The sequence below is a fragment of the Hemitrygon akajei genome, chromosome 32 (assembly GCF_048418815.1).
Source record: "Hemitrygon akajei chromosome 32, sHemAka1.3, whole genome shotgun sequence".
Lineage (NCBI taxonomy): Eukaryota > Metazoa > Chordata > Chondrichthyes > Myliobatiformes > Dasyatidae > Hemitrygon > Hemitrygon akajei.
This window is the reverse complement of record NC_133155.1, coordinates 3,257,411-3,268,865: the sequence shown is the minus strand read 5'-3', so window position 1 is coordinate 3,268,865 and position 11,455 is coordinate 3,257,411.

The window sequence follows — 11,455 nt, the reverse complement described above, 5'->3', positions numbered from 1 at the left end:
TCTAGATGTACATTTAGGTGGGCCAAACCAAACCATTTTCTCTTTAGTTGAAGTTGATTGTCATGGGTGTCCATACCAAGAGTATAAGTGACATGAAAATAAGCTACAGTGCATTATAAGCATACAGTACACTACCAAGCAAAAGTCTTAGGCACATATATAAGGCTTTTACACAGTACTATTGTAATTTTATGTATTGCACTGCAGTCACAAAAAATAAATTTCATAACATACGAGTGATGATAAACCTGAATCGAATATGGGTCTCTGTTGTAGACTGAGTGTGGGAAGGGTTCAGAGAGAGGAGAGAATCATGATCGGGGAGAAGGGAGCACCAGAGAGACATTCTGTAGCAATAAAACAATTGTTTGGAATCAAATGACCTTGCCTTGTGTCTCAGGGCTGGATGTGTCTGCATGTGCACCACCCTATCCCTGCCACTTGCATTCCTCTGCCACCTGTCCCATACCCTTCCACCCTTACCATTCCCAACATCCTTACTCCTGCCAGATTTACAAACTCGCTCTCTACTCGATGTTAACACATTCAGTACTTGATGGAGCTGGCTGAGTCTACAACTCCTCGCAATCTCTCGTGATCCTGTGGTTTGGAGCCTCTGTACCAGTTGGTGATGCATCCAGTCAGAACGCTCTCTACTGTACATTGGCAAGAGTCTTTGGTGATATACCAAATGCTCTCAACACAACCTCTGTAGAATGTGATGAGGATGGGGGCTGAGAGAAGAAGATCCTTTGAAAGTGAGTCCATAGGTAGTGGGAAAGTTCAGTGATGGGACAAGTGAAGTTATCCCCTCAGGTTCAAGAGCCTGATGATTGAGGGGTAATAACTGTTCCTTAACCTGGTGGTGTGAGTCCTGAAGCTCCTGTACCTCCTTCTCGATAGCAGCAGTGAGAAGAGAGCATGTCCTGGGTGGTGAGGGTGGGACAGCACAGAATGAAAGTGGACAAAACTGCCACAGAACAGGATTTCAGGAGATGCCTGTTCAAGTTCAACTTTATTGTTTTCATAAGCATACATACACAAGGTATAAATGCCATGGAAATTAGGTTTGTGCAGCAGGAACAAACATAAAATAAATTACTATCAGTTATACATAATTTGCACGTGTCTATTTTTAACCATTTCTGTGAAGTACCATAGCCCTTTTTACAGGAAGTGGTGGCTACAACCCAGTCCCTCACAGGAAAAGCCATCCATCATCAAGGACCCCCACCACCCAGACCATGCTCTCTTTCCGCTACTACCATTGGGCAGGAAGTACAGAAGCATTAGCTCCCACACCACCAGGCTCAGGGACAGTTACCACTCTACAACCATCAAGTTCCTGAACCAGTGTGGATAACTTCACTAACCATGGCCCTGAACAGACTCTACAGCGTACAGACTCACTTTCAAGTATTCCTTACAACTCCTGTTCTCGGTATTTTTCAATTTGTATAATTTGCCTTGCACGTTGATTGTCAGTCTTTGTTGTGCACAGTTTTTCATAGTTCTATTGCATTTCTTTATTTTCCTGGAAGTGGTTGCAAAACAAAGACTCTCAAGCTAGTATATGGTGACATATGCGTACTTTGTTGACAAAGCACAAATATGTTACCATATGCTTTCTTGAGATTCACTTTCTTTGATTTTGCCTTTAATGCAATTTTTCCTTTACCATCATTACACTTAAAGACACGATGTGGAAGAGTTATGTATTCCGACTGAGGCCTGAGGTGAGTAGATTTTCTGATCCATAGGATGACCTTCACTTCAACCCAAGCTCCTGGTGGTGATTAAGGTAAGAGCAACATGTGAACACAGAGGAGGAGGGAATCCAATGGCCCCTTGAAAATATTGTTCAGGAAGCATCTGAGGAAAGAGAGATATTTAATTAAAGTCTGTGCTGTACTATTCTATGTTCTATGTAAAGTCGAGGATCTTTTATCTCAACTGAGAAGGAAAGAAATTAAGTTAGAAACATAGAAAACCTACAGCATAATACAGGCTCTTTTGCCCACAAAGCTGTGCCGAACATATCCTTACCTAAGGAATGACCTGGGGTTACCCATAGCCCTCTGTTTTTCTGAGCTCCATGTACCTGTCCAGGAGTCTCTTAAAAGATCCTATCGTATCTGCCTCCACTACCATCGTCAGCAGTCCATTACATGCACTCACCACTCTCTGTGTAAAAAAAACATACCCCTGACATCTCCTCTGTACCTACTTCGAAGTACCTTAAAACTATGCCCTCCCGTGCTAGCCACTTCAGCCCTGGGAACAAGCCTCTGACTATCCACATGATCAATGCCTCTCATCATCTTATTCACATCTATCAGGTCACCTCTCATCCTCCGTCACTCCAAGGAAAAATGGCCGAGTTCACTCAACCTCTTCTCTTAAGGCATGCTCCCCAATAGACAATAGACAATAGACAGTAGGTGCAGGAGTAGGCCATTTGGCCCTTCTAGGCAATCCAGGCAACATCCTTGTAAATCTCCTCTGCACCCTTTCAATGGTTTCCACATCCTTCCTGTAGTGAGGCGACCAGAACTGAGCACAGTACTCCAAGTGGGGTCTGACCAGGGTCCTATATAGCTGCAATATTACCTCTCGGCTACTAAATTCAATCCCACGGTTGATGAAGGTCAATGCACCGTATGCTTTCTTAACCACAGATTCAACCTGCGCAGCTTTGAGTGTCCTATGGACTCGGACCCCAAGGTCCTTCTGATCCTCCACACTGCCAAGAGTCTTTCCATTAATACTATATATAAGTTAGTTAAAGATTCAAATTTATTTTTCACATTTAAGTCAAAACATACAATGAAGTGCATTGTTTCTGTTAAAAACCAACACACCCAAAGGTGTGTTAAGGGCAAGAGTCATCACACATTCCAGCACCAACATACCATGCCTACAGTGCTCAGTAGAACAACACAGAACACAACAATAAACAAAACAGCAACAGCAAAAACAACCCTGTATCTCCCTCCCACCCGTCCATGCACATACACAGTTCGTCAACCCCAGGACAAATTTCCAGCCTCCAGTGGACTCAATTGGGCCTACTTGGACTCACCAGGATTCAACCTCCCCAGCAGACTCATAGAAATTTATAGGCAGCTTTATCCTTGAATTCTGGACTCATTTACTTTCTTTCTTTTTTCTTTAACAATCTATCTATCTATATTTAGATAAAGTGCAGAATAAACCCTTTCGGCCCTTTGAATCACACCGCCCAGCAATTCCACCTCCCCGATTTAATCCTAGCCTAATCATGGGACAAATTACAATGACCAATTAAGCTACCAGTGGATATGTCTTTGAACCGTGGGAAGAAACCGGAGCACCCAAAGGAAACCCACACAGTTGCAGCGAGAACGTAAGATTGGTTGATTGCTTGATTGGTTAGAAACATAGAAAACCTACAGCACAATTCAGGCCATTCGGCCCACAATGCTGAATCAAACTTATTTTAGAAATTACCTAGGGTTACCCATAGCTCTCTATTTTTCTAAGCTCCATGTACCTATCCAGGAGTCTTTTAAAAGATCCTATCGTATCCACTTCCACCACAGTTGCTGGCAGCCCATTCCACACACTCACCACTCTCTGAGTAAAAAACTTACCCCTGACATCTCCTCTGTACCTACTTCCAAGCACCTTAAAACTGTGCCCTCTCGTGTTAGCCATTTCAGCCCTGGGAAAAAGCCTCTGACTATCCACACGATCAGTGCTTCTCATCATCTTATACACTTCTCATTTTGGTTAGTGAGAGCAGGGACACAGAGAGAACACAACCAAAAGGAAATGTAAAAGATGTGTAATGCGGAGTCCAGCACACTGTGCGCTGTAGGTGGAGAGAGGAAGCGCTCAGTCACTGCTGCAGATAAAGAAATGGCTGCTGAACTGGCCACTGCTGCACAAAAGGAGGGAATGGGTTCCCTGAGGAAGAACAGCCGTGCTTCCTTCTGGGCATTTCAGACATGTGCACCCACACCCAAACTCAAATCCAGCTCTGTTATGTAACTTTGCATTGTCCGTGTGTGAAAGATCAGCAGCAGATTTGCAAAGGCCTTTAGCGTTGTGTGTCACAGTGTGCGCTGACAGACGACTGAGCCTAGGTGCGGCGGAACGACAAACTCCAGTGCTGAGACAGAGAGAACAGTTTATTCATCGAAATTCCAATAAACATCAGTGGCCGAGTGTCACCGCAAGCTGATTTATTCTCAAAGCACACACAAGATCCCGTAATCTGTGCTAATCAGGAATCTGCTTTAAGTAAGCATGATACGCTGAAAACCTGTGCCAGTCAAAATAAATTTAACAAGATTAAACAGAAAACACAAGAGCTTAACGATTAGATCAGACGACAATGGACAAACACAGTTGCAGAGGCCTGCAGGACTCATGACACTTGTGAGTAAAAAAGAAGCTGAAGTACAGGGCACCTTCAGTTTCAGCGTGAAACACATAACTGCCTGCTGATACCGTTCTTCACCTATATAATGTTGTGTCACAGGGTCTTGCCAGGTGACCATGGGTAAGTCCAATTAGCTTTATTTGTCACATGTACATCAAAACACAGTGAAATGTGTCATTTGCATCAAATCAAATCAGCGAGGGTTGTGCTGGGCAGCCTGCAAGTGCTACCATGCTTCCAGTGCCAATATAGTGTGGGGGAAGAAACTGAAGCACCCAGAGGAGACACATGCTGTCAGGGGGAGAACATACTGTTATGAATGTACCACCGCTCTGAGGGGCCGAAGGGTGCGGGACCAGCCCCCTCCTTCCGGAGAATTGCAAGATCGCTATTAATTCCTGGGTCTTGGACCCAGGAAATGAGAGACAATGCAATGGATTTGACCATTGTTCTTAGAGACACCTGTGTGAATTGCAACTCTATAGTACGTGCCAGCTATCAGGGACATGGACACCCTCGGGCAATGTGGGGTGGGGATTGTATCACCCTACCTTGATTGACATTTACAAATCTGCCAGTCATGATAAAAAGGAGACTGCAGGAGGCAGTACCCCAGCGACGCACCAGAAGGAGAGACCATCGCTCATCGCTCCCGTGAGGATGGGAAGCTGTTCGGGAGCCATGTGTGATTCGGTTTCCCTAGCTTGGGGAACGAGTGGCTGATAACCCTGAAAAAGACTTCGAAATGACAACGGGGAACCCACGTTCCTGATGCAACGAGTTGAGTCCAAAAGGCTGGCAAGTTTATTTTCTCTCTCCAACACGTGAGACCCCAGCGGTCCCTGAAAGGCTAAAAGCCTGTATGAACTTCCGAGACTTTGATATTTCCATCGGAAAATATTTTTACCCCTAGACAAACGATAGAGCTACTTCTTATTGTTGATTATTACTATACCTGCGCTTTAGATTGAGTATTGACGACGTATATTATCTGAATGTTTGTATTAACCTTACTTTTGTGCCCCTTTATAAATAAAAACGTTTAAAAATAGTACCATCAGATTTCAGCGGACCTCTCTATCTTTGCTGGTAAGTGACCCAGTTACGCGGTTCGTAACAACATTGGGGTACTCGTCTCAGGATTTGACATCAAATTGGAGGGCCAGTGAATCGGGCTTAAGTCAAAAAATTTGGATCTGGTAACGGGTAGCCAGACGGGAAACCAGCAAAGATGGACGTGGATGAATTTATGGGAAACCCGACTCTGGGGGCGCTAGAGGCGGCTACCAAATTAGACTTGGTAAATCTGGCGAAGGGGTTAAGCCTCACAGAGATGAGGTCATCAGTGAAAAAGCGGGAAGTGCGAAGGGTCATAGCTCAGTATTACATTGGGAAGAAGGTGTTTGCAGCTGAGGATTTGGAAAATATCCCTGAAAAGGTACTAGTGAGTGGGACGGATCAGTTAGAGTTGGAGAAATTAAGGTTGGAACATGAATTTAAAGTAAAGCAGCTGGAAGCAGCTGAGAAGGAGAAGGAAAGAGCTGAGAAGGAGAGGGAGTATGAGGAGGCAGAAAAACAGAGGAAACATGACTTGGAGATGGAGAAGTTAAGGAAAGAGCGAAGAGATCAAGGGTCAGACCGAGAGGGGAGGTTTAATGTTAGTCGGGAGTTAAGGGTAGTACCTCCATTCGAAGAGTCGGATGTTGATAGTTATTTCTTGCTTTTTGAAAAGGTGGCAGTAAATCAGAAGTGGCCCAAAGAGCAGTGGGTGGCGTTGTTACAAAGTGTGTTAAAAGGGAAGGCACAACGAGCATATGCGGCGTTGCCCATCGAGGAGGGGGAAGCGGAGAATTATGCCAAAGTAAAGGAGGCCATTCTCCAGAGTTACGAGCTAGTACCTGAAGCCTATAGACAAAGGTTCAGAAATTTACGGAAAGGGTGGAATCAAACGTATAGCGAGCTAGCCCATGAGAAGGGTGTGCTCTTGGACCGTTGGTGCACCGCGGAACAGGTGGACGAGGATTATGGGCGTATCAGGGAGTTATTTTTGATTGAGGAATTAAAAGGGTGTGTTCCGGAGGAGATCCGGATGTATTTGAATGAGAAGCCGAATAAGTCCATCTCAGAAATTGCTAGGTTCGCAGATGAATATACCCTAACCCACAAGACAAAGTTTCCCTTGAATAAAAGTACCCCGAGAGACCGTGGGAACGATTGAGAAAGTCCGCCGGCTGAGGCAGAGGTCCCGCCGGGAGCTAGTGGTAAGGTTGAGGGGGAAAGGCCAGGCGGCCCGAGATTTCTGGGCTTGACCTGTTTTAATTGTGGAAAGGGAGGACATATTGCATCTAGGTGCTTTGCTCCGAGAAAGGAGCCAGAAAAAGGGAAAGCAGCGATCCCTATCGGGTGTGCAGTGGTAATCAGAAAATCGGCAAGAGGGTCCCGGGTAAGCAGAGAGCGCGAGGGGTCTGAGATTTATCTGTCACACGGAACTGTGTCTTTAAGGGAGGGGGACCCACCAATTCCCGTAAGGATTTGGAGGGACACGGGGGCGGAGCTATCATTAATTAGTGGTAATGTGTTAAAATTCGGACCCCAGACGGGAGAGGTAGCCCTGAGAGGAATAAGAAAATGGACAGAAATGGTGTCCTTACGTAAGGTCATTTTGGATTGTGAGCTGGTGTATGGATCAGTTGAAATAGGGGTGCCATCAGAATTCCCGAGAACCGATGTGGACGTCCTTCTTGGGAACAATTTAGCAGGGGGTAAGGTTTGGTCAGCCATGACTATGACCCGCTGACTGGTGCGTGTTGAGGCCCCGCCCCTAACGTCCCCGAGCTATACCGCATGCGCGGTCACTCGAAGCCTGTCGAGATCGGCAGCTGAGAACGGGAGCAGTTTAAAATTGGCCAGTTTTGATTTGGCTGAGACGTCTTTACCGACCCTGCGCCACGAGGGTTTAGAGGGTGGTAAAATGAGGAATAGTAAAGTGAAAGGGGGTAAGGGAGAGGAGATAGCTCTGCCCTTAGCTAAGAGAAAGGTCCTAGAGGTAGGAAACAAAGATGAGAAACAGATAAAGCTGTTAAAAGGTCCAGAGTTGGATATGGATGATCTGTTTGGGGTGGCAGCCCTGTTTGAAGAAGTTGAGAGTTATAAAGGTGTTCCCGATAATGAGATGAGGGCAGTCCTAGATGAAAAGGATACCACTACCTTGGAGAGGTCTGCTGGGTTGGCAGATGAGGTTGTTTCAGCCCGCGGGGTTGAGTTTACTCCGGAAGGGAGTTGCCCAGAAAGTAGCTGGGAGGAGCAAGGGAATTTGGAATTTGAAAAAGGTACGGGTATTGAAAGCCTGGAAGAGGTCAATGTCCCGTTTGAGAGTGTCCAAGACGGGGATGCACGTGGTTCCGAACCTAGTCATGGAGCTCAGAAAAGTTCTGAGGTATCTGATTCAGCTGAACGAGACGGCCATCCTTTTGGGTCAGATAGACTGGGTTCAGTGAAGACAGGGTTAACCCTGGTAATTGGGGGAAGTGAGGGTTCCCAGGTGTTTGTACACGAAGGGGTGGTGAACCTTAAAGTGGAACTCGACCATGGGGGGATAAATATTATTATTGAAGGGAACGGAAAGTTTGTAGTTCCCAGATAGAATGAAAAAATTTTAAACCCTGCAGCTCGCTTACAGAGTAAGCCGGGAGCTGCCGGGGCCCCACACGCTATGGTTATTCAAGGGTGTGGTGTGAACAGGCAGCACTTGACATGCTGTCTGGACAAAGCGGGATCGCTTGCAGATCTTAAATTGGAAACTAATAGCATGACGGGTCCTGAAGAGAAAAATAGCAACTTGCTTAAAACTAAAGAATTGGGTAGAAATGAAATAGGTCTGGGATCCGGTGTTGATAAGATAACTCCTATGAATAAGGCGGACGGGAGTTTACCCCGCCAAACTACTCGAGTTCCTCCCGTAGAAACTCACCGGAAAAAAGGTGATGGTTAATGTGGGCGCCATTTTTAAATAGGAAAACTGGCTGTATGGGATTTTGACAAAGCATGTGAATAACAAAGACAACCCCCTTGGAACCTGCCTGTTAAGTTGAAATCTGATGCTACCAGCCTTTAGTCGGGTACAAGAGAAAAAAAAAATTAAAGGAAGTGCCACTGTACTCGTTACCTGTTTAGATGCTGAATTAAATGTATAACTGTATAGCTCTGTAGTGAAAAGAAAAGCTTGTGTATTGTGTTAGATTCTAAAATCCTGTAAGACTCTGTACTACTTCGTTTTCACCACTGGTGAAAACGCTTTGAAGAAAGGGGGTGTTAGGAATGTACCACCGCTCTGAGGGGCCGAAGGGTGCGGGACCAGCCCCCTCCTTCCGGAGAATCGCAAGATCGCTATTAATTCCTGGGTCTTGGACCCAGGAAATGAGAGACAATGCAACGGATTTGACCATTGTTCTTAGAGACACCTGTGTGAATTGCAACTCTATAGTACGTGCCAGCTATCAGGGACATGGACACCCTCGGGCAATGTGGGGTGGGGATTGTATCACCCTACCTTGATTGACATTTACAAATCTGCCAGTCATGATAAAAAGGAGACTGCAGGAGGCAGTACCCCAGCGACGCACCAGAAGGAGAGACCATCGCTCATCGCTCCCGTGAGGACGGGAAGCTGTTCGGGAGCCATGTGTGATTTGGTTTCCCTAGCTTGGGGAACGAGTGGCTGATAACCCCGAAAAAGACTTCGAAATGACAACGGGGAACCCACGTTCCCGATGCAACGAGTTGAGTCCAAAAGGCTGGCAAGTTTATTTTCTCTCTCCAACACGTGAGACCCCAGCGGTCCCTGAAAGGCTAAAAGCCTGTATGAACTTCCGAGACTTTGCTATTTCCATCGGACAATAGTTTTACCCCTAGACAAATGATAGAGCTACTTCTTATTGTTGATTATTACTATACCCGCGCTTTAGATTGAGTATTGACGACGTATATTATCTGAATGTTTGTATTAACCTTACTTTTGTGCCCCTTTATAAATAAAAACGTTTAAAAATAGTACCATCAGATTTCAGCGGACCTCTCTATCTTTGCTGGTAAGTGATCCAGTTACGGGGTTCGTAACAACATAAACTCCTTACAGACAGCAGTGTGAATTCAACACCGATCTTACTGCTTGTGACGTAAAGCGTTACGCTAACCATTACGCGACCATGCCACCCGTGAAGTGTCACGTTCTTCCTGGGCCAACTGCCACTTTAACCTCGTGCAGTTATCTGCTGCCTTTATCACATGGTGTACATTGATCAATCCCCAGTCCTGTTCTGGCAAAGTCTCAATTTCAAAACACTCTTATCTCAGGTTTATGTGCACAGCCTCCCTCTGCCCTTCCCAACAAGGTGTGATTCATAGGTTTAGCATTAGGTTAACAGAGAGTTGTTTGGTTACTTGGGAGCTGTGTATCCATCACACCCTGGTGATTGAATTACATCTGTAATTGTTTGCGAAGCACTGAGAGTTTATCTCATTCCATTTCATCTAAACAATTCGCAATTCCTTCTACAAATACCAATGAACGTCATCACTTGGCAGCATAATACAAAAGACAGCATTTACTTTACAGATGCTTGAGATTCAGCAGGCGTTGGAAATCTTGAGCAACACACACAAAATACTGGAGGAACTCAACAAGTCAGGCCTTATCTGAGGAATGGTCTCAGTTGCCACTTCAGGTTGAGACCCTTTATCGGAACATTTATTTTATATTTGCATTATACCTTAAAACTTAAACGCTCTGAGTTAAAGTGACTTGTATTTAATTCTAACTTTAATCATTTGAATACAAAAAACCAGCCATGTAATCCAAGCCTAGTACTGCATGAGTGCCTTACTGAGGGATGCAGGACTAGAAGATAGATTGTGTGCTCAAATAAATAGAGGGACATCCATTTAGAATGGAGATGAAGGGGAATTCCTTTAACCAGAGAGTGCTGAATCTGGAATTTGTTGACACAGGCAGCTGTGGAGGCCAAGTCATTGGGTCTATTTAAGGCAGAGATTATTAGTTTCTTGATTGGTCAGGGCATGAAGGGATATGGGGAGAAGGCAGGAGTTTGGGGCTGAGAGAGAAATGAATCAGGCATGATGAAATGGTGGAGCAGACTCGATGGGCCAAGTGGCCTAATTTTGCTGTCTTATTGCCTTATAGTCTCAGTGGCAACAACTGCTGGGATTAGCAGAACCAGAGCCAGAATCCGATTTCTTATTGCTGACACAAGATGAGTGTGTGCCTACAGAAACTTGTACGTTTCCAAACCAAAAGCCATGGATGAGCCAGGAGGTTGGTCATTTGCTGAAGGATAGATCTGTGGCATTTAAGTCTGGTGACCCTGGTCTGTGCAAGAAAACTAGGTTTGACCTGTGGAGGGCTATTTTAAGAGCGAATAGACAATTCTGAGCAAGGTTGGAGGTGACATTGGATGCATGTCAACTCTAGTAGGGTTTGCAAGATATTACTTCCTACAAGGCGAAACCCAATAACATGAATGGCAGTGATGCTTCACTACCAGACGAGCTCAACACCTTCTATGCCTGCTTTGAAAGGGAGAATATAACTACGCTGTGAAGTTCCCTGCTGCACCCAGTGACCCTGTGATCTTCGTCTTGGAGGCCAATGTCAGGTTGTCTTTCAGGAGGGTGAACCCTTGCTAGGCGGCAGGAACTGATGGAGTACCTGGTAAGGCTCTGAAAACTTGTGCCAACCAACTGGCATAAGTATTCAAGGACATTTTCAACCTCTCACTGCTATGGTCGAAAGTTTCCATTTGCTTCAAAAAGCAACAAAAATACCAGTGCCTAAGAAGAGTAGTGTGAGCTGCCTTAATGACTATTGTCCAGTAGCACTCACCTCTTCAGTACGGTGATGAAATGCTTTGAGAGGTTGGTCATGGCTAGAATCAACTCCTGCCTCAACAAGGACCTGGACCCTCTGCAATTTGCCTATCGCCACAATAGGTCTACAGCAGACACAATCTTAAT